This window comes from Odocoileus virginianus, chromosome 1 (genome assembly GCF_023699985.2).
Source record: "Odocoileus virginianus isolate 20LAN1187 ecotype Illinois chromosome 1, Ovbor_1.2, whole genome shotgun sequence".
Lineage (NCBI taxonomy): Eukaryota > Metazoa > Chordata > Mammalia > Artiodactyla > Cervidae > Odocoileus > Odocoileus virginianus.
The window spans coordinates 81,227,538-81,245,859 of NC_069674.1; the positions used below are offsets into that span (position 1 = coordinate 81,227,538).

An 18,322-nucleotide genomic window follows, 5' to 3' on the forward strand; every position below is an offset into this window, starting at 1 on the left:
TTTCAGAGAACACGTCTGACTGAGCAGCCACTGTGGGTTTTTACACAGGAAACAAGAGGCTAGACGAGAGCCATGGGTGACAGAGATACTGCAATGGAGAAGGATCCTAGGGGCTTTTTACGTTTCCCTTTTCCTGAGAGATTTTTTAGTGTGAATGGTGAAAAAGGATCACAGCAGTACATATTCATGCTGGTGGGATAATGAAAAAAATCAATCATCTCAAAACAACTTCATTTCTAGGGTGACCTCAGTAATTTAGGAAATAATGGCCTGTCTTAGACATGAATATGTTTCTTGACTTTTGGAAAATACATGCAATCTTACATTTCACAATGAAAAAAGAGGCAGGCAACAATTAATTATTTATTGACTAAATATTATATAAATACATTTGAAGTTAAGCTAGAAACAGTCAGAAAATAATAGTGTATCAATTTTTTCTTTCTATTCATTGAGCATTTTTCAATTAAAATTAATGCTAAGAAACAAACCAAACTAACAATGGTTGTCTGTAGGCGGTCAGTCTAGAGAGTTGTCTATTTTTCTTTCTACTTTTTTATATTTTTCCAATTTTACACAATAAATGTGTATCACTTTTAAATTTGATTAATTAGTACGCCTTAAAAATTAATGAGGAAAGTTTTTTTAATGTTGTGAAATGTTAACAATTAAAAAAGTAAAGTCACCTCTTAATCATCAGGAGGCAATTTTGCATTGTATCAATGATCTATAAAAGTTTTCTGAGTAATTATACCCTTAAAATATGCCTGTGAAAAGTAGCCCACACTCTTTAGGAGACAGTCATTCTGCCCTGTCTTCTGAGAAATTTACTAGTGACATAGAGACCATAGATTCTTTAAATCTACAGACATGAAAACACAATATTATTGAATTTGTATTAACAAAAAGGGTGATCACAAACAACTTAGGCTTTATCTGCAATGTTTTTATTCTCGGAGCAGGAGTAGACAAACTTTCCATAAAGGGCCAGAAAATAAACGTTTTAGGCTTTGCAGGTCAGAAGGTTTCCGTTGCAATCGTGCAACTCTGCCTTTGTAGCTCAAAAGCTCAAAAACATGCACGCAGCAGAGTTACTAAAATGGATTGCAATTTTAGTTTTTGCATGTTATGGGATGTCTCACAATTTTCTACCCATGAGTCAAATGTGAGGGAGAAAACAAGTATGCATGAATATAAATGTGTAAAATCAAAGTGGCCTTGAGTCTTGAAGGACATGCCAAAACAATCTGATGAATTTTGGCCTAAATGAAGTTTTATAAAGGAGTCTCAGGGCAAAAGTCAATAGATGTGGTTCCTTTTTCTACATCTACTCCCAACAAACTTAAGTTAGAGGGCCCTCAGTGTTTTCCTACGCAAAGTGTGCCAAAGCGGGCAGACCCCCTCATCCCGAGGCTGCAGAGAACCACCATCAGTCACACAGTTATTTTTATGGATGCTGGAGCTCCTCCCACTAGTGTATTTCTCAATGTCTCAGTGAAGGGAACGATTGCTGGGCCTTCTCTAACGTTATCGTGGAGGGAGTGGGGCAGTGTGAGACTGCGTATGATTAGTCCACTCCAAATTCCCACCTCCCTAAATTTTTTAATTCCTTCCTCAACATTACACCTGGAAATCCTGGCATCTCAACCTTAATGAATGTAGACCACCAGTGAGCCCAACTTTAATTCAATTAATAAAGCAAATGGTTACAGCCACTTTCAGCCGCTTGAACCAGTATATTAAATCCAAACTCTCTGTGAACGCATATCAATAAAAAAATTTAGCCTAATCCAATGTTATAATCCATCTATCTTAATCTAACAACTAGAAAATCCATTCCCACACAAACTCACCAAGTTTCTGCCAACATATAATAGCAAATTTTGCAACTCTTTTGAACATAGCTATGTAAGCACTTTTTGGCAGGTAAGAGCCCTTTACAGGAAAGAGCTCTGCAGGAGGCCCCACTGTCTCATCACTAACCTTAAACCAGGCACCCAATGCTCTACTCATCTCCATCTCTTGCACACCTTTCACATCTTTTGATCACATAGTACTTCGCTTAACCTGTTTGTTCTTTCCATAGATCAAAGACGAAGAAGTGAAGAATAAGTAATTAACAGCTAACCGTATTTCTTCTCTAGCTTTCCCTTCAGTAATCTGGTGAATAAACTGTGTGAACAAAACAGCATTGAAAGAAGAATCACAAGAAGTCAACAAGCCTGCACACAGGCATGCACGCAGTGGGGGATGCCAGTGACTCTGACACTCTGTCGCAGTGATTGTTGTTGTTTAGTCACTAAGTCAAGTCTGACTCTTTCTCGACCCCATGGACTGCAGCCTGCCAAGCTCCTCTGTCCATGAGATTTCCCAGGAAAGAATACTGGAGTGGGTTTCCATTTCCTTCTCCAGGGAATCTTCCCGAGCCAGGGATCAAACCCATGTCTCCTGAACTGGCAGGCAAGTTCTTTGCCACTGATCCACCAATAAAGCTCTATCTCAATGAATAACTGATACGATGTCCCTTTCAAAGCTTTCATGGCTGAACAGAATCTTCGGAAATGGTTTTTGGGGAACACAGGAGTCCACCATCTCTCCAGATTGCTGGCATTCTGCTTAAAAGGAATTTTCCTTACTACCAACACTTGCCTCTCTCACCAGTATTGATTGTCAAGTAGCAAGCTACCAGACCTGAGCTCCTAGTACTCATGACCTGTACATGTTCTGACTCAAGTTGTAGAGGTCAGGACAGACGATGCTGGTGGGTCTTGACAAGGCTAGGCATGAGGTTATTACAGGACCTTGCTGTAAGGGAAAGCCAGTTTCCTCAGTGACAGCACGAGGCAAAACAGGCTCAAAAAACCCGGGGGTTCCAAACTCTCAATTTTGTCTGAATTTGCACAGTTACTCCATTCCAAGTCCCACTCCTTCCCAATTAAGGCTTTAACTTTCAAGTAAGAGACTGACAGTGTATAAATTCAACTTGTATTGTAATTCTGCAGTCTACACAACTAAACTGTGGCCTGCTCTTCAGCAAAGCCCATCCAGGGGCTACAGTAAGTAAAAGATTCTTTTTGGGCTGCTATAGAAACTCTCCGAATCTCCGAGAGTGTCTTCAGCTGAGAGCTAAAAGGTCTGAATTAGTCATTTTCTCTCAGAAAGCTCATCAGTTCAATCAAGGAGATACCCTGCCTTTTAGATTTTATAGTTTTCACTACAAACAAAGAAAGATAACGTATGACAGCCACTTGGTCTCCAAGACATTTGCTTCAGCAAATACTTCATCACCATCAACCACAAGAGATTATTTAATTAATCATGACACTAGTGCATGTCATGGACTATTAACAACTCATTTTTTATTGCTAAGGCATTAAGCAGTAATTCAAGGCCAAGAATATAACTGAACCAAATCCAGAAATCCATCTTTTAGGATATGTTTCCTGGGACCGTTTCTGTTACTGCACATTGGAATCTAGTCAGGAAAACAGACACCAATGTAAGTATTTCAAGAGGGAATTAAATACAAGGAATTGGTTATACAGGTGTTGGTGGGCTGAAAGGGCAAATAGAGACACTGGAGTAGGCCAGAGACAAGTACACAAGGAATTCCCCGGTAGCCCAGTGGTTAAGGTTCCACCGCCACAATGCAGGGGACACAGGTTCCATCCTTGGTCAGGGAACTAAGATCTTGCATGACATATGGCACAGCCAATAATAATAAGTGTAGCTATCACACCTTATGCCAGGGAAACACAAAGGGGAGTTTAGATTATCAGAGCCTGGAAGCTCAGAGGAGGGAGACCTGGCTGCTCCAGGTACCTCTGAGCAGACAAAGGAGCAAAATACCTAAAGAAGATGGAGCCTGGAACAAAATGCTCATGTAGGTGCCTTACTAACGGGAATAACAAGCCAATAGGATAAAAAAGCTTTTCTCTCCTCCTCCTAATATCCAATTTCTTTGAAAAACCTGCTATTCGAGGAAACTGGCAGGCAAAGTTTTCTGGGAAATATAGTTTACAAAGACCTAGCTCCAACATTACAGAGTAGACTAAAATAGGTTAAATGTAAAGTGAAATGAAAATGGCTAAGTAACTGGTACATTGCCATCTCCCAAGGGTAGAATCATGTCAGTTCAGGAAAGTGAAGCATCAAAAACCAAATGCCCACTTAATATTATACAGTTTTTTAAATTGCCATACAACTAGAATGCACAAAGCCAATAGGATCAGCACATTCTCTCTCTTTAGAGGCAGATTTCCATGAGGGTAAAGACAAGAAGCTTTGACCTTCAGTTCCAATTCAACCTTCACATTTAGAGCATTGCATGTGAGCTAAGTCACTTCAGTTGTGTCCAATTCTGTGGCCCCGTGGACTGTAACCTGCAAGGCTCCTCTGTCCATGGGGATTCTCCAGGCAAGAATACTAGAGTGGGTTGCCATGTCCTCCTTAAAGGGATCTTCCCAACCCAGAGATCAAACTCATATCTCCTGTGGCACCTGCATTGCAGGTGGATTCTTTACCACTGAGCCCCTGGGAAAGCCTCACACTTCAGTTCAGTTCAGTTCAGTCACTCAGTCATGTCCAACTCTCTGCGACCCTATGAATCGCAGCAGACCAGGCCTCCCTGTCCATCACCAGCTCCCAAAGTTTACTCAAACTCATGCCCATCGAGTCGGTGATGCCATCCAGCCATCTCATCCTCTGTCGTCCCCTTCTCCTCCTGCCCCCAATCCCTCCCAGCATCAGGGTCTTTTCCAATGAGTCAACTCTTCGCATCAGGTGGCCAAAGTATTGGAGTTTCAGCTTCATTATCAGTCCTTCCAATGAACACCCAGGACTGACCTCCTTTAGGATGGACTGGTTGGATCTCCTTGCAGTCCAAGGGACTCTCAAGAGTCTTCTCCAACACTACAGTTCAAAAGCATCAATTTTTCGGTGCTCAGCTTTCTTCACAGTCCAACTCTAACATCCATACATCACCACTGGAAAAACCATAGTCTTAATTAGATGGAACTTTGTTGGCAAAGTAATGTCTCTGCTTTTTAACATGCTATCTAGGTTGGTCATAACTTTCCTTCCAAGGAGTAAGCGTCTTTTAATTTCATGGCTGCAATCACAATCTGCAGTGATTTTGGACCCCCAAAAATAAAGTTTGACACTGCTTCCACTGTTTCCCCATCTATTTCCCATGAGGTGATGGGACCAGATGCCATGATCTTAGTTTTCTGAATGTTGAGCTTTAAGCCAACTTTTTCACTCTCCTCTTTCACTTTCACCAAGAGGCTTTTTAGTTTCTCTTCACTTAGAGCTTTAGATATGTGTAAATACCAGTACCCTCCATGACTCCTGTGTCAAAATTCTGATTCATCGTCTCATTTTAATTAGTCCATCCAGAATACCACCTGAGACTTTGCCTACTAAACTCGGAAATGAAAACTACCACTTCTTCAGTTCTTCAGGCCATTGTATTCTTCAGGTCCCCTTGTATTTAACAGAAAAAAATTAACTTCTCAAATTAACTTCTCAAAGCATAACCAATTAGGACTCTTTGTGGCTACAAATAACAGAAGCCTAACACAAATTAGCTTATGCAAAAAGTAGAATTCATTACCTCATGCAAATCTGTTGATATATGTTTATTAGGTATACCAAGTTCAATTATCCAGGTGGGGGATATAGAGTGAAAAGGTCTCCTCATTGGTGTGGCCTGGAGTTGACTGTAGGTGCCTGCTCTTCTTGCTTAATAGTCTGCAACTATACAAAGGACCTATCACCTCCTATGTTCCAGTTCCCTCTTCTTTTACCTATGCTCCAGCAAAACACAGTTGTCCCCTGAAAAACAAAGGTTTAGGAGCACTGCATTATCCAAGTAAAACTTATATAACTCCATTATCTGCAGTTCGTACATATCCCCAGTTCCACATATGAGAATTCAACCAACCTCAGATGGAATAGAACCGTAGCACTTACTCTTGAAAAAAACCTACATATAAGAGGACCCACGAAGTTCAAACCCATATTGTTCAAGGGTCAGTTGCATGCAACCACTAGACCCTAAGGACAGTTTCAGCAGTTCTTTATTCAGTGGTTCGACAGAACAGTGCCAATAGTAGAGAACCAGGGAGTAAAGGATACAGGATTAACCACTGAGCCTCCAACCACTTCATTCCTTTCTTCTATAGTCAGCCCTCCATATCTGAGAGTTCACAAGCACAGATTCAACCAGACATGGATTAAAAATAATTGGGAAAACACATTCCAGAAAGTTCCAAAAAGCAAAACTTGAATTTGCTGCACCAGAAACTTTTTACTTTGCATTTACATTGTATTAGGCATTATAAGTTATCTAGAGATGATTTAAAGTATATAGGCTAGGATAAGTGTAGGTTACATGCAAATACAGTGCCATTTTATACAAGGGGCCTAAGCGGATATTGGTATCCATGGGGTCTTGGAACCAATCCCCAGGGGGTACCAAGGGATGGCTGTACTTGGAGGGGGGAGGCCTCTTTGCTATCTGGGGCCTCTGGAGGAAGGAAGCCAAGCACAGGGCTCAACTTTCCCTGCTCTCTCCCTTCTCTCCAGTAATTCCTACAGTCCCCTTTTCACCTATTGGTGTCACCAATTCTCTCCATATTCTGAAAAGTTGCTTCCCCTGTCGTCTTATTTCTTACAAATTATGTTGCATATAGAAGCTTTTTCTATCAGAGTCTATTGATTCTGCTAGAGAAGAAGTGAACATGGGTCTGTGGAAAGTAGGGGTAGAAAGAGGTGAAAACTCTACTGCTATCAGTAAAAGAGAAAGTGTTGGACTATGATCTTCAAAAATCTAAAATCAAGGAATCATAACAATAATTGCTAACATTTACATAACATTTGGGCTTCCCTAGTAGCTCAGATAGTAAAGAATCTGCCTGCAATGTGGGAGACCTGGTTTGGGAAGATCCCCTGGAGGAGGGCATGGCAACCTACTCCAGTTTTCTTTTTTTTTTAATTAATTAATTTATTTTAATTGGAGGCCAATTACTTTACAATATGGTAGTGGTTTTGCCATACATTGACATGAATCAGCCATGGGTGTACATGTGTTCCCCATCTTGAACCCCCCTCCCACCTCCCTCCCCATCCCATCCCTCAGGGTCATCCCAGTGCACCAGCCCCGAGCACCCTGTCTCATGCATCCAACCTGGACTATTTCACATATGATAATATACATGTTTCAATGCTATTCTCTCAAATCATCCCACCCTCGTCTTCTCTAACAGAGTCCAAAAGTCTATTCTTTACATCTGGGTCTCTTTTGCTGTCTTGCATATAGGGTCATCATTACCGTCTTTCTAAAGTATTCTTGCCTGGAGAACCCCCATGGACAGAGAAGCCTGGCTGACTACAGTCCATGGAGTTGCAAAGAGTCAGACATAACTGAGCAACTTTCACATATAACATTTACTATGGACCAGGCACAGTTGTAAGTACATTATAAATACCAATTCACTTAATCCCTACAAAAAGTGCACCAGAAATCCTGGGTCCTTTACTTACTAATGGTGGGATAAGCAGGAAACTCTTTACTTCACTGAACCTCTGCTGAAAATGTGAGTAATAGAAGTAGCTACCCCAAGGCTCATGGGGTTGTTGTGATGAAGAAATAATAAAATACACGATGCACTTGGCTGGCTCCTGTCTGGAACAGAGTAAGCACAGAACAAATCATTAGAAAAGTTAAAAAACTTAACAAACATGCATTACACTGGCTGATTAATTCCCTTTTGAAATCCCCACTTCTCTTGCACAAATGATTCTTATAACTTCCTACAGATTTCCCACATTTCTCTTGGGGTTCTGCTTCTCCCAGCGGTGGGGGTTGAGGGAGGGTTGGAAGAAGAGGTATTCTTAGGGACACTGATTTTCTTTGCAATCCAGCCAATTATGTCATGACTTCTCTCCAATCTTTAAATTTTTTCCCCAAGTCCTTCCCTTTCCCCCCAAAGACCTAAGTTTTTGAAACTCAGAAAACAGGAAAATATTTCTTTGCCTCTGCTAGACACTACTTCCCTCTGAAGGCAAAAGCATAAAATAGTGCCCCTGGGTCCTTGAAGTGTGGTCCTCAGACCAGCAGCATTGGCATGTCCTGAGAGTTTATTAGAGATGTGTAGATCTAGAAAATTAAAAAAAAAAAATGTTAGACATATGTAGATCTAGAGAAAAATTAAATCTATGAAATTAAAGAATATGCATTTGGGACTCTGAAGAAAATCTAAGTACAGTCAAATCTAACTATGATCACTTAAGTTTAAATACTGAGATAAGGGAGGTTGTTTTGCATTAATATCTGTGATGGTTAATTTTATGTATCACCTTGAAGAGTATCTTTGAATATGATTCACATTTAAATCAGTGAACTTTGAGTAAAGTAGATGGCCCTCCATAGTGTCATTGCTGTTATTCAGTCATTCAGTTGTGTCCGATTCTTTGCGACCCCATGGACTGCAGCACGCCAGCCTTCCCCATCCTTCATCATCTCCCGGAGCTTACTCAAACTCATGTCCATTGGGTCAGTGCTGACATAAAATCATCACATTCTCTGTCGTCCCCTTCTCCTCCTGCCTTCCATCTTTCCCAGAATCAGGGTCTTTTCTAATGAATCAGCTCTTCGCATCAGGTGGCCAAAGCATTAGAGCTTCAGCTTCAGCATAAGTCCTTCCAATGAATATTCAGGACTGATTTCCTTTAGGATTGACTGGTTTGATCTTCTTGCAGTCCAAGGGACTCTCAAGAGTCTTCTCCAACACCACAGTTCAAAAGCATCAATTCTTTGACACTCAGCCTTCTTTATGATCCAACTCTCATATCCATACATGTCTAATGGAAAAACTATAGCTTTGACTATATGGACCTTTGTTGGCAAAGTAATGTCTCTGCTTTTTAATATGCTGTCTAGGTTGGTCATAGCTTTTCTTCCAAGGAGCGAGCACCTTTTAATTTCATGGCTGCAGTCAGCTTTTGCAGTGATTTTGCAGCCCAAGGAAATAAAATCTGTCACTGTTTCCATTGTTTCCCCATCTATTTGCCATGAAGTGATGGGATGCCACAATCTTAGTTTTTTGAATGTTGAGTTTTAACCCAGCTTTTTCACTCTCCTCTTTCACCTTCATCAAGAGGCTCTTTAGTTTCTCTTCACTTTCTGCCATAAGGGTGATACCATCTGCACATCTGAGGATATTGATATTTCTCCCAGCAATCTGGATTCCAGCTTGTGTTTCATCCAGCCCAGCATTTCGCATGATGTACTCTGCATATAAAAGATTTAGTGTAGTTAATGAAGCAGAAGTAGATGTTTTTCTGGAATTCACTTGCTTTTTCTGTGATCTAGTGGATGTTGGCAATTTGAACTCTGGTTCCTATGACTTTTCTGAACATCTGGAAGTTCTCAGTTCATGTACTGTTGAAGCCTGGCTTGGAGAATTTTGAGCATTACTTTGCTAGCATGTGAGATGCGTGCAATTGTGTGGTAGTTTGAACATTCTTTGGCATTGCCTTTCTTTGGGATTGGAATGAAAACTGACCTTTCCAGTCCTGTGGCCACTGCTGAGTTTTCCAAATTTGTTGGCATATTGAGTGCAGCACTTTAACAGTGAAAGGTTGTTGCTGAATGATAAGACGCCGGGATTCTTGGCCTCCAGAGGAGACGAATTCAATCTGGGTTCAGAGACGAGGCAAGATCGCTCAGAGCTTTTGTGTAATAAAGTTTTATTAAAGCATAAAGGAGATAGAGAAAGCTTCTGACATAGGCATCAGAAGGGGGCGGAAAGAGAACCCCCTTCTAGTCTTCAGCTGTATGTTATATAGTCACTCGCAGTCTGTTAATGAAAAGAAAGGAATGTCTTAAAATTTATAATGGCACCAGCTAATTCATCCCGGCCATAAAAGATTGACTTGAATCTTGTAGAAGGGCAGATTACGAAACAAATGGTTTCATTTACATAGATTAGGGGAACAATATCTGAGTAAGTAGGTTGGGCCATTTGGCGGAACTTACAGAGTCTCGGGTAAATTAACATATCTTAAGACAAACATTTCCATAAGAAAAAAAATGTATTGGTTAACTCAAGGTTTGAGAATAGTTAGCTTCAGGTGAAACCAGGTGTCATGGCAACACAGCAGTTTAAGAGAAACCTCCTTTCAAGTCTGTATAGAGAAGAAAAAAATATCGCTAGTTTGTTTCCTCCTGCTGCTTAAGAGAGATAAAAATGTCTGGCGCTTGCAGCCTATTTACTCTGTTTGGAGACCCCTGGCCTTCCTGCCTGTTACCCTCTCAATAGCATCATCTTTTAGGATTTTAAATATCCTTATCACCTCCACTAGCTTTGTTCTTAGTGATGCTTCCTAAGGCCCTCTTGACTTCACACTCCAAGATGTCTGGCTATAGGTAAGTGATGGCACCATGGTGGTTATCTGGGTCATGAATATCTTTTTTGTATAGTTCTTCTATGTATGCTTGCCACCTCTTCTTAATATCTTCTGCTTCTTATCTTATCCAATAACATGAAGACCTGAATAGAATAAAAATACTGCCCTCCCAAGGAAGAAGGAATCCTCCAGAAGATTGAGTTTGGACTTTATCTGCACCACTGGCTCTCCTGGTCTTGCATGTGCCAGCCCACATTGCAGGCTTTTTAACTTGCTAGGCTCCATAACCATGTGAGCCAAATCCTTATAATAAATCTCTGTCCACCTAATTAAACTTAAAAGCTTTTGCACAACAAAGGAAACTATAAGCAAGGTGGAAAGACAGCCCTCAGATTGGGAGAAAATAATAGCAAACGAAACAATGGACAAAGAATTAATCTCAAAAATACACAAGCAACTCCTCCAGCTCAACTCCAGAAAAATAAATGACCCAATCAAAAAATGGGCCAAATACCTAAACAGACATTTCTCCAAAGAAAACATACAGATGACTAACAAGTACATGAAAAGATGCTCAACATCACTCATTATCAGAGAAATGCAAATCAAAACCACAATGAGGTACCATTACACGCCAGTAAGGATGGCTGCTATCCAAAAGTCTACAAGCAATAAATGCTGGAGAGGGTGTGGAGAAAAGGGGACCCCCTTACACTGTTGGTGGGATTGCAAACTAGTACAGCCACTATGGAGAACAGTGTGGAGATTCCTTAAAAAACTGGAAATAGAACTGCCATATGACCCAGCAATCCCACTCCTGGGCATACACACCGAGGAAACCAGATCTGAAAGAGACACATGTACCCCAATGTTCATCGCAGCACTGTTTATAACAGCCAGGACATGGAAGCAACCTAGATGCCCATCAGCAGACGAATGGATAAGGAAGCTGTGGTACATATACACCATGGAATATTACTCAGCCATTAAAAAATATACATTTGAATCAGTTCTAATGAGATGGATGAAACTGGAGCCCATTATACAGAGTGAAGTAAGCCAGAAAAATAAACACCAATACAGTATACTGACACATATATATGGAATTTTAAAAGATGGTAACAATAACCCTATATGCAAAACAGAAAAAGACACAGATGTATAGAACAGACTTTTGGACTCTGTGGGAGAAGGCGAGGGTGGGATGTTCTGAGAGAATAGCATTGAAACAAGTATACTATCAAGGGTGAAACAGATCACCAGCCCAGGTTGGATGCATGAGACAAGTGCTCAGGGCTGGTGCACTGGGAAAACCCAGAGGGATGGGATGGGGAGGGAGGCAGGAGCGGGGATCGGGATGGGGTACACATGTAAATCCATGGCTGATTCATGTCAATGTATGGCAAAAACCACTACAATATTGTAAAGTAATTAGCATCCAACTAATAAGAAGAAATGAAAAAAAAATAATAAATCTCTGTCCATACATGTACAGAATATATATGCATCCTATTGGCCCTGTTTCTCTGGAGAACTCTGATTAACATAATGTCTAAGTTCAGAAATAGACTCTGTGATAAAAAGACTTCAGGGAACCACTGAGCAAGGACCACCATCTTAACATCATGCCAGTGCATCCTCTTAAATGGCTAAGGGCACCCTGGTCTGCATTAAATGTCTACATAGATCTCATTTCTTCGGAGACTTTCTACTTTGAAAGTAAAGCACACTGGAGGCTTGATTGAGGGTTGACTATTGATTATTGGTTGCTGACTATTACAATTTAATTCTGTTTAATATAAGTGTAAACTCCTGTCATTCTACCTTATTTAATGTTGATTAAACTTCAAACTTACAATGTTGGTTATTCAAAATCAAAATATTCTTCAGATCCCTTCATTGTGATTCTCAATGCAATTTAGATTTTTCCAGCTGTGCTCTAATCCTTTTCTCAATTGTTACAGAATATGTTATAATACTTTGCACATAATAGGCAAAAAACATGTATTTGTTCACTTGTTTCAGTCCAATATAAGCAAAGCTCTCCATTTATCTTCAGTCATTTGATATATACATACACACACACACACACACACACACACACACACACACATATATATATATATATATATATATATATATATATTTCTAGTATAGAAATCCTGAGATGACAAAAAACAGAACAAACTTTCGTATTCTCCTACAGTAACTTTCAAATTAGTTACCTTTCAGTTTTAGGGTCCAAAGGCATATTTGTCGGAGGAGAACTTACTTTAGGAAATATACCAATACTTCTAAAGTTAACACATAGAAAGGTTTGTCTCATTCATTTGTTCACCAAATATTGTTAAGTTCATAGGTTTGGTCAATGCACCTGGCTAAATGCTGAAAAGATACCACTAAAGGCTGGCCCACAATGCAGGCCTTATCTACAATTGGGAAATTCTCAAAACTGTAATTTTCTCCTGAAATTTAACAAAATTCATTTGGCTGCAAAACTAGATTCAGCTAATACAAGTGGTCTTTACTGTTTCCACTCAACTTTAATGTTTAGGTATATCACTGACAAAATATTTATGTATTTGACCTCAGGGTAAAGATCCAGACCCACCAAGAGTATTTCATCTTAATGATTATGCACCATTTTACCTTTTCAAAAGATGGGGGAGTGGGATTCTGATTCTGAAACATTTCTGAATACAAACATTTCAAATAGGGACTGCAAATCTGTTCCCAAAGAATTTAGAGACCTATGCACATACGAATCACCTCACCAGCTGTTAAATCATGCTAGTGCTCAGTGTTCACTCAAGTTTTAAAGTTGAAGTGCTGGGGATAGCATCAGAACTTTTTAAAACTCCTCAGGTGATTCTAATACACATCCGGATTTGAGAGTCACTGTAATTGACATATAGAACGACAGGATACTGATTAGGTGACTTTGGAAGTGCCTGCCAGAGTTCAGAATCCCATCCTTTCAGGAGTATGCTGAAAAAAATGCAGTATGTTGAGACGAGAGTGACCAGGAGCATAGGGGGTGGACACTATGACATAAGAAATCAAGATATCAGTAAATAACTCAAGTAAATGGAAATTAGATGGAGAAGAAAAGACTTAAGCAAAATGTATGTAATATTAGCCTATAGAACTTGATTTGTTTGCATAGCTCCAGAGGATAAATCAAATTCTAATTCAATAAATATCTACCAAACACTTTTTTATTTCTTTATTTACTTTGGCTGTGCTAGATCTTCACTGCTGCATGGGCTTTTCTCTAGTTTCGGTAATAGGCACCACTCTAGTTGTGGTTGGTGCAAGGGCTTCTCATTGCAGTGGCTTCTCTTGTTGTGGGGCATGGGCTCTGTGGTGTGCAGGCTTCAGTAGTTGTGGCTCCTGGGCTCAAGCCCAGGCTCAATCGTTGCGGCAAACAGGCTTAGCTGCTCCAAGGTATGTGGGATACTCCTGGATCAGGGATCGAACCTGTGTCTTCTGCATGGGCAGGCAGATTCTTTACCACTGAGCCACCAGTGAAGCCCCCAAACACTCTCTTAGTGCCAAGATCTATGCCAAGGACTTTCATATATGTCTTCATTTAATTATTTTAATTCTCAGTTAATGCCATCTTGCCACAATAAGAAGTAGGTATCAGTCCTCTTTTACAAGTGAAGCAAACAGAACTAGTGTTTTGCCCAGGACCATAAAACAATTAGCGAATGGAGTCATGATTCAAAACTAGTTTTTCCCAGACCCTACATTTACTGTTGTTTCCATAACTCCCTGCAAGAGTGAAAGACACAAGAAGGCAGATTTGAGGGCTTTTAATAAGAAAAGTTATTCTGATCCTTAGGATGTACCTGGGAACAGCATGGTCAGTCATGGGATATAGTGAGTTCTCCATTACTGGGGGTAATCACATAGAAGCTTTGTGACTATTTAGCAAGAATATTGTAGAAGGGTTTCGACATCAGATAAGACATTAGATGACATATTTTGAGGCTCTCCCAGCTCTGAAATCCTTAAATCTATGACTTTAAATACACAAGTAGAAAGTTAAATAACAAAGCAAGCCAGCATACAACTAGGACCCAAACATATGAATGATGTAGGAGTTTTACAAATAGGCACGGGTTCTGTTAACAGTGGGCCCAGAAATGACCCCCTGGAGGTGCCTTAAAGCACTGGTCCCCAAACTGTTTGGCACGAGGGACTGGTTTTATAGAAGACAATTTTTCCATGGATCAGGATGGGAGGATAGTTTCAGGGTGGTTCAAGCACATTACATTTATTGTGCACTTTATTTCTATTGTTATTACATCAGCTCCACCTCAGATCATCAGGCATTAGAGCAGAGGTTAGGCACCCCTGCCTTAAAGAATGGTTTGGGTGTGGGCAGGACATTTCAAGAGGAGGGAACAGCACATACAGAAGCAAAGAGTAAAGGAGATGCCTTTGGGGGACAGCAATTATTTCAGCCTATCTTGGGTAGAAAGTTCACACATAGGGGGTAAGATTGAGCAACAAGATTAGAAAAGTAGAATTGGTTTCAGGTATGCTCAGTCGCTTCAGGCAGGTCTAACTCTTTGTGACCCCGTGGACTGTAACCTGCCAGGCTCCTCTGTCCATGGGATTCTCCAGGCAAGAGTACTGGAGTGGGTTGCCATGTCCTCCTCCAGGGGATCTTGATGACCCAGTGATAGAACCTGCAACTCCTGCAATGCAGACAGATTCTTTACTGCTGAGCCACGGGGAAAGCCCAATAGCTCTGAAAGCATTTTTTGGTTTTTGTTTTTCCCCTAAGAGTGGACAGTCTCTAGAATTTTTTTTCCAAGGGATCATATAAATAATATACATATTTTGAAAAGATGAGAACAGTAAATAGAAGACAGCTATAATTATACAGGGCCCAAATTGCTCAGCAGCAAGAGGATTAAAAAGAAAGAGACGAGAAGAATCATCAGAACATTTACATGAATTTTAAATGGGTCAAAAACATACTTGTAAAAATGAAACTATGACTGTACTAGAAGAAAATTAACCTCTTTTATAGCCTTGAGATGAAGAAAGATTTTCTAAGCATGACTCCAAAGTAAGAAATAAAGGAAAATATTGACATTTTTGATTATATAAAACTTAACATTTCTGGTAGTATAAAACACAGCATAGGTTAAAAAAAACAACCGATAACCTGGAAAAATACTAGCAATTTGTATATAACATTACTAGGATTTAATATCCAGATAATATCCTTAATAAAAGTGTTTAAAAGACTGCTTTGAAAGAGATGAGCAATCCAAAATAGAGAATATTTAAAGTACATGAATAGGTAATTCACAAAATAAGGGGTATATTCAAAACATTGAATGAAATCTAGAAGAAAGAGGCAATTCAATAGTTCAGTTCAGTTCAGTCGCTCAGTCGTGTCCAACTCTTTGTGACCCCATGAACCGCAGCACATCAGGCCTCCCTGTCCATCACCAACTCCTGGAGTTCACCCAAACTCATGTTCATTGAGTCGGTGATGCCATCCAATCATCTCATCCTCTGTCGTCCCCTTCTCCCCCTGCCCTCAATCTTTCCCAGCATCAGGGTCTTTTCAAACGAGCCAGCTCTTCACATCAGGTGGCCAAAGTATTGGAGTTTCAGCTTCAACAGCAGTCCTTCCAATGAACACCCAGGACTGATTTCCTTTAGGATGGACTGGTTGGATCTCCTTGCAGTCCAAGGGACTCTCAAGAGTCTTTTCCAACACCATAGTTCAACAGCATCAACTCTTCTGCCCTCAGCTTTCTTAACAGTCCAACTCTCAAATCCATACATGACTACTGGAAAAACCATAGCCTTGACTAGATGGACCTTTCTTGATAAAGTAGTCTCTGTTTTTTAATATGCTGTCTAGGTTGGTCATAACTTTCCTTCCAAGGAGTAAGCATCTTTTAATTTCATGGCTGCAATCACCATCTGCAGTGTTTTTGGAGCCCAAAAAAATAAAGTCAGCCTCTGTTTCCACTGTTTACCCATCTATTTGCCATGAAGTGGCAATTCGATAAACCACTGGTAAAAGCAAAATTTTGTTAATTTAGCAATAAGAAAAAATAACAAAATCTGTACATTTTTGTCCCAATAACTTTACTTCTAATAATTTAGCCAAATTAAATATTCAGGTAGGGACTTACCTGGTGGCATAGTGGAAAGAATCCACCTGCCAAGGCAGGGGACATGGATTTCATCCCTGGTCTGGGAAGATTCCACACGCTGCAGAGCAAATAAACCCGTGTACCACAACTACTGAAGCCCATGCACCCTAGAGCCTGTGCACCAAAACAAGAGAAGTCCCTGCAATGAGAAGCCTTCTCACCACAAGAAGGAGTAGCCCCTGCTTGCCACAACCAGAGAAAGCCCACACAATGCAACGAAGACCCAGCACAGCCAAAAATAATATAAATTGATTTTTTTTAATTATTTAAAAAAATAAATCATCAGGTATGTGTACATGTGTACATATTTGGGCTTCCTAGGTGGCTCAATGATAAAGAATCTGTCTGCTAATTCAGGAGACACAGGTTCATTCGCTGGAAAGGGAAGATCCCGTGGAGAAGGAAAAGGCAGCACACTCCAGTATTCTTGCCTGGAAAATTCCATGGACAGAATGGAGCCTGGTGGACTACAGTCCACAAGGTCGCAGAAGAGTTGAACGTGGCTTAGCAACTAACAACACTAGAGATATTCATTGTGGTGTTGTATGTAGTAGTAAAGAGTAGGTATAAGGTTAATATTTTATAAAAGGATATCACTTAAATACATGAAGATATATCCATTTATGAAACCATTAAAATTGTTTTGTAGACATAGCTTTATTAACATGAAAAGATGTACACAATTCACTAGGCAATTAACAAGTTAAGAAGACAACCAAAAAATATATATAGTATAACTAATTTTTTAAAATATGTGGGATTTTAAAATATATGGAAAGCATATATATATATGTCTGTAAGCATATATATGTGTCTGTAAGAATGTACATTACAATATTGAGAAAAGGTATCTCTGAATGGTGAGATGACTGATAATCTTTTACTCTCTTCTCCATACTTGCTAAAATATATGAAATCTTACATCCCAATAAACTCTTTAATGTTTATTTTATAAAGGCATAATAAAGTCATTTCTACTTAGGAGATAGGTAATGAACTAGCCTGACTTAACAACTGGACATGGGTGACAAGAGAGATAGGAGAATTAATAATGGCACTGAAGTTTGGACCCACAATTAATGTAAGAATAATACTGGAACTGAAGAAAGGATGACAGCAAGGGAATCATTTTGAAGTTGAGAAATTGAGTTTCATGTTAATCTTTGTGTCTGAGATGACATGAAAGACAAGCAGAAATATCTGGCAAGCACTTTCTTCATTTCTCTGACCAAAACCAAAATGATGAATGTGGGAATCACACAGGTTTCAGGCTACTCTGTGTTGAAATTAGGATTCTATCCTCAGAGGATGGTTTTGAGGCAAGCAAGGACTAAACTGAGGCAAAGTGAGATGTAAAATTGAAGGGGTGCCAAAAATCTCAGATCAAGATACGCAGTATTTTATGCAGTATTTTAGAACATCAAATGCAAAGAAAATATCCACAATGAACAAAATAAAGACAATATTACTAATTTTTTATTCCTTTTGCTCCAGGCTCCAATATGCTCAGCACAAAGCTACCACTTATCCTATCCTTATTTAAACTTTTTATATTTTGGTTGGCACTGATTTTTTTTTGCATTAATTTCCATTCCTTAAATATTAAATGAAGATATTATCTATATTCATTAGTGAAGGGTATTTTTAATGCCCCTTAAATGTTGGGCCTGAGACAAGTGCTTTGTTTTCTTTGCCCTAGTCCCAGACCTGTTTAA

The 18,322-nt window shown here is 39.7% G+C and overlaps 1 long non-coding RNA gene across 4 annotated transcripts in view; it reads right to left on the reverse strand.

The window, feature by feature from the left end:
* Positions 1-3,337: 3,337 nt before the first annotated feature.
* LOC139035962 (uncharacterized) overlaps positions 3,338-18,322 on the reverse strand; it is a 65,816-nt gene continuing 50,831 nt past the window's right edge. For 3 of the 4 annotated variants that reach the window (XR_011488616.1, XR_011488615.1, XR_011488614.1), the window contains 3 exons: positions 7,546-8,161; positions 5,615-5,835; positions 3,338-4,985 (listed from right to left, as the gene is read on the reverse strand). This is a non-coding gene — a long non-coding RNA (uncharacterized lncRNA). The remainder of the gene's footprint in view (positions 4,986-5,614; positions 5,836-7,545; positions 8,162-18,322) is intronic. The other variant, XR_011488617.1, reaches the window with a different exon arrangement.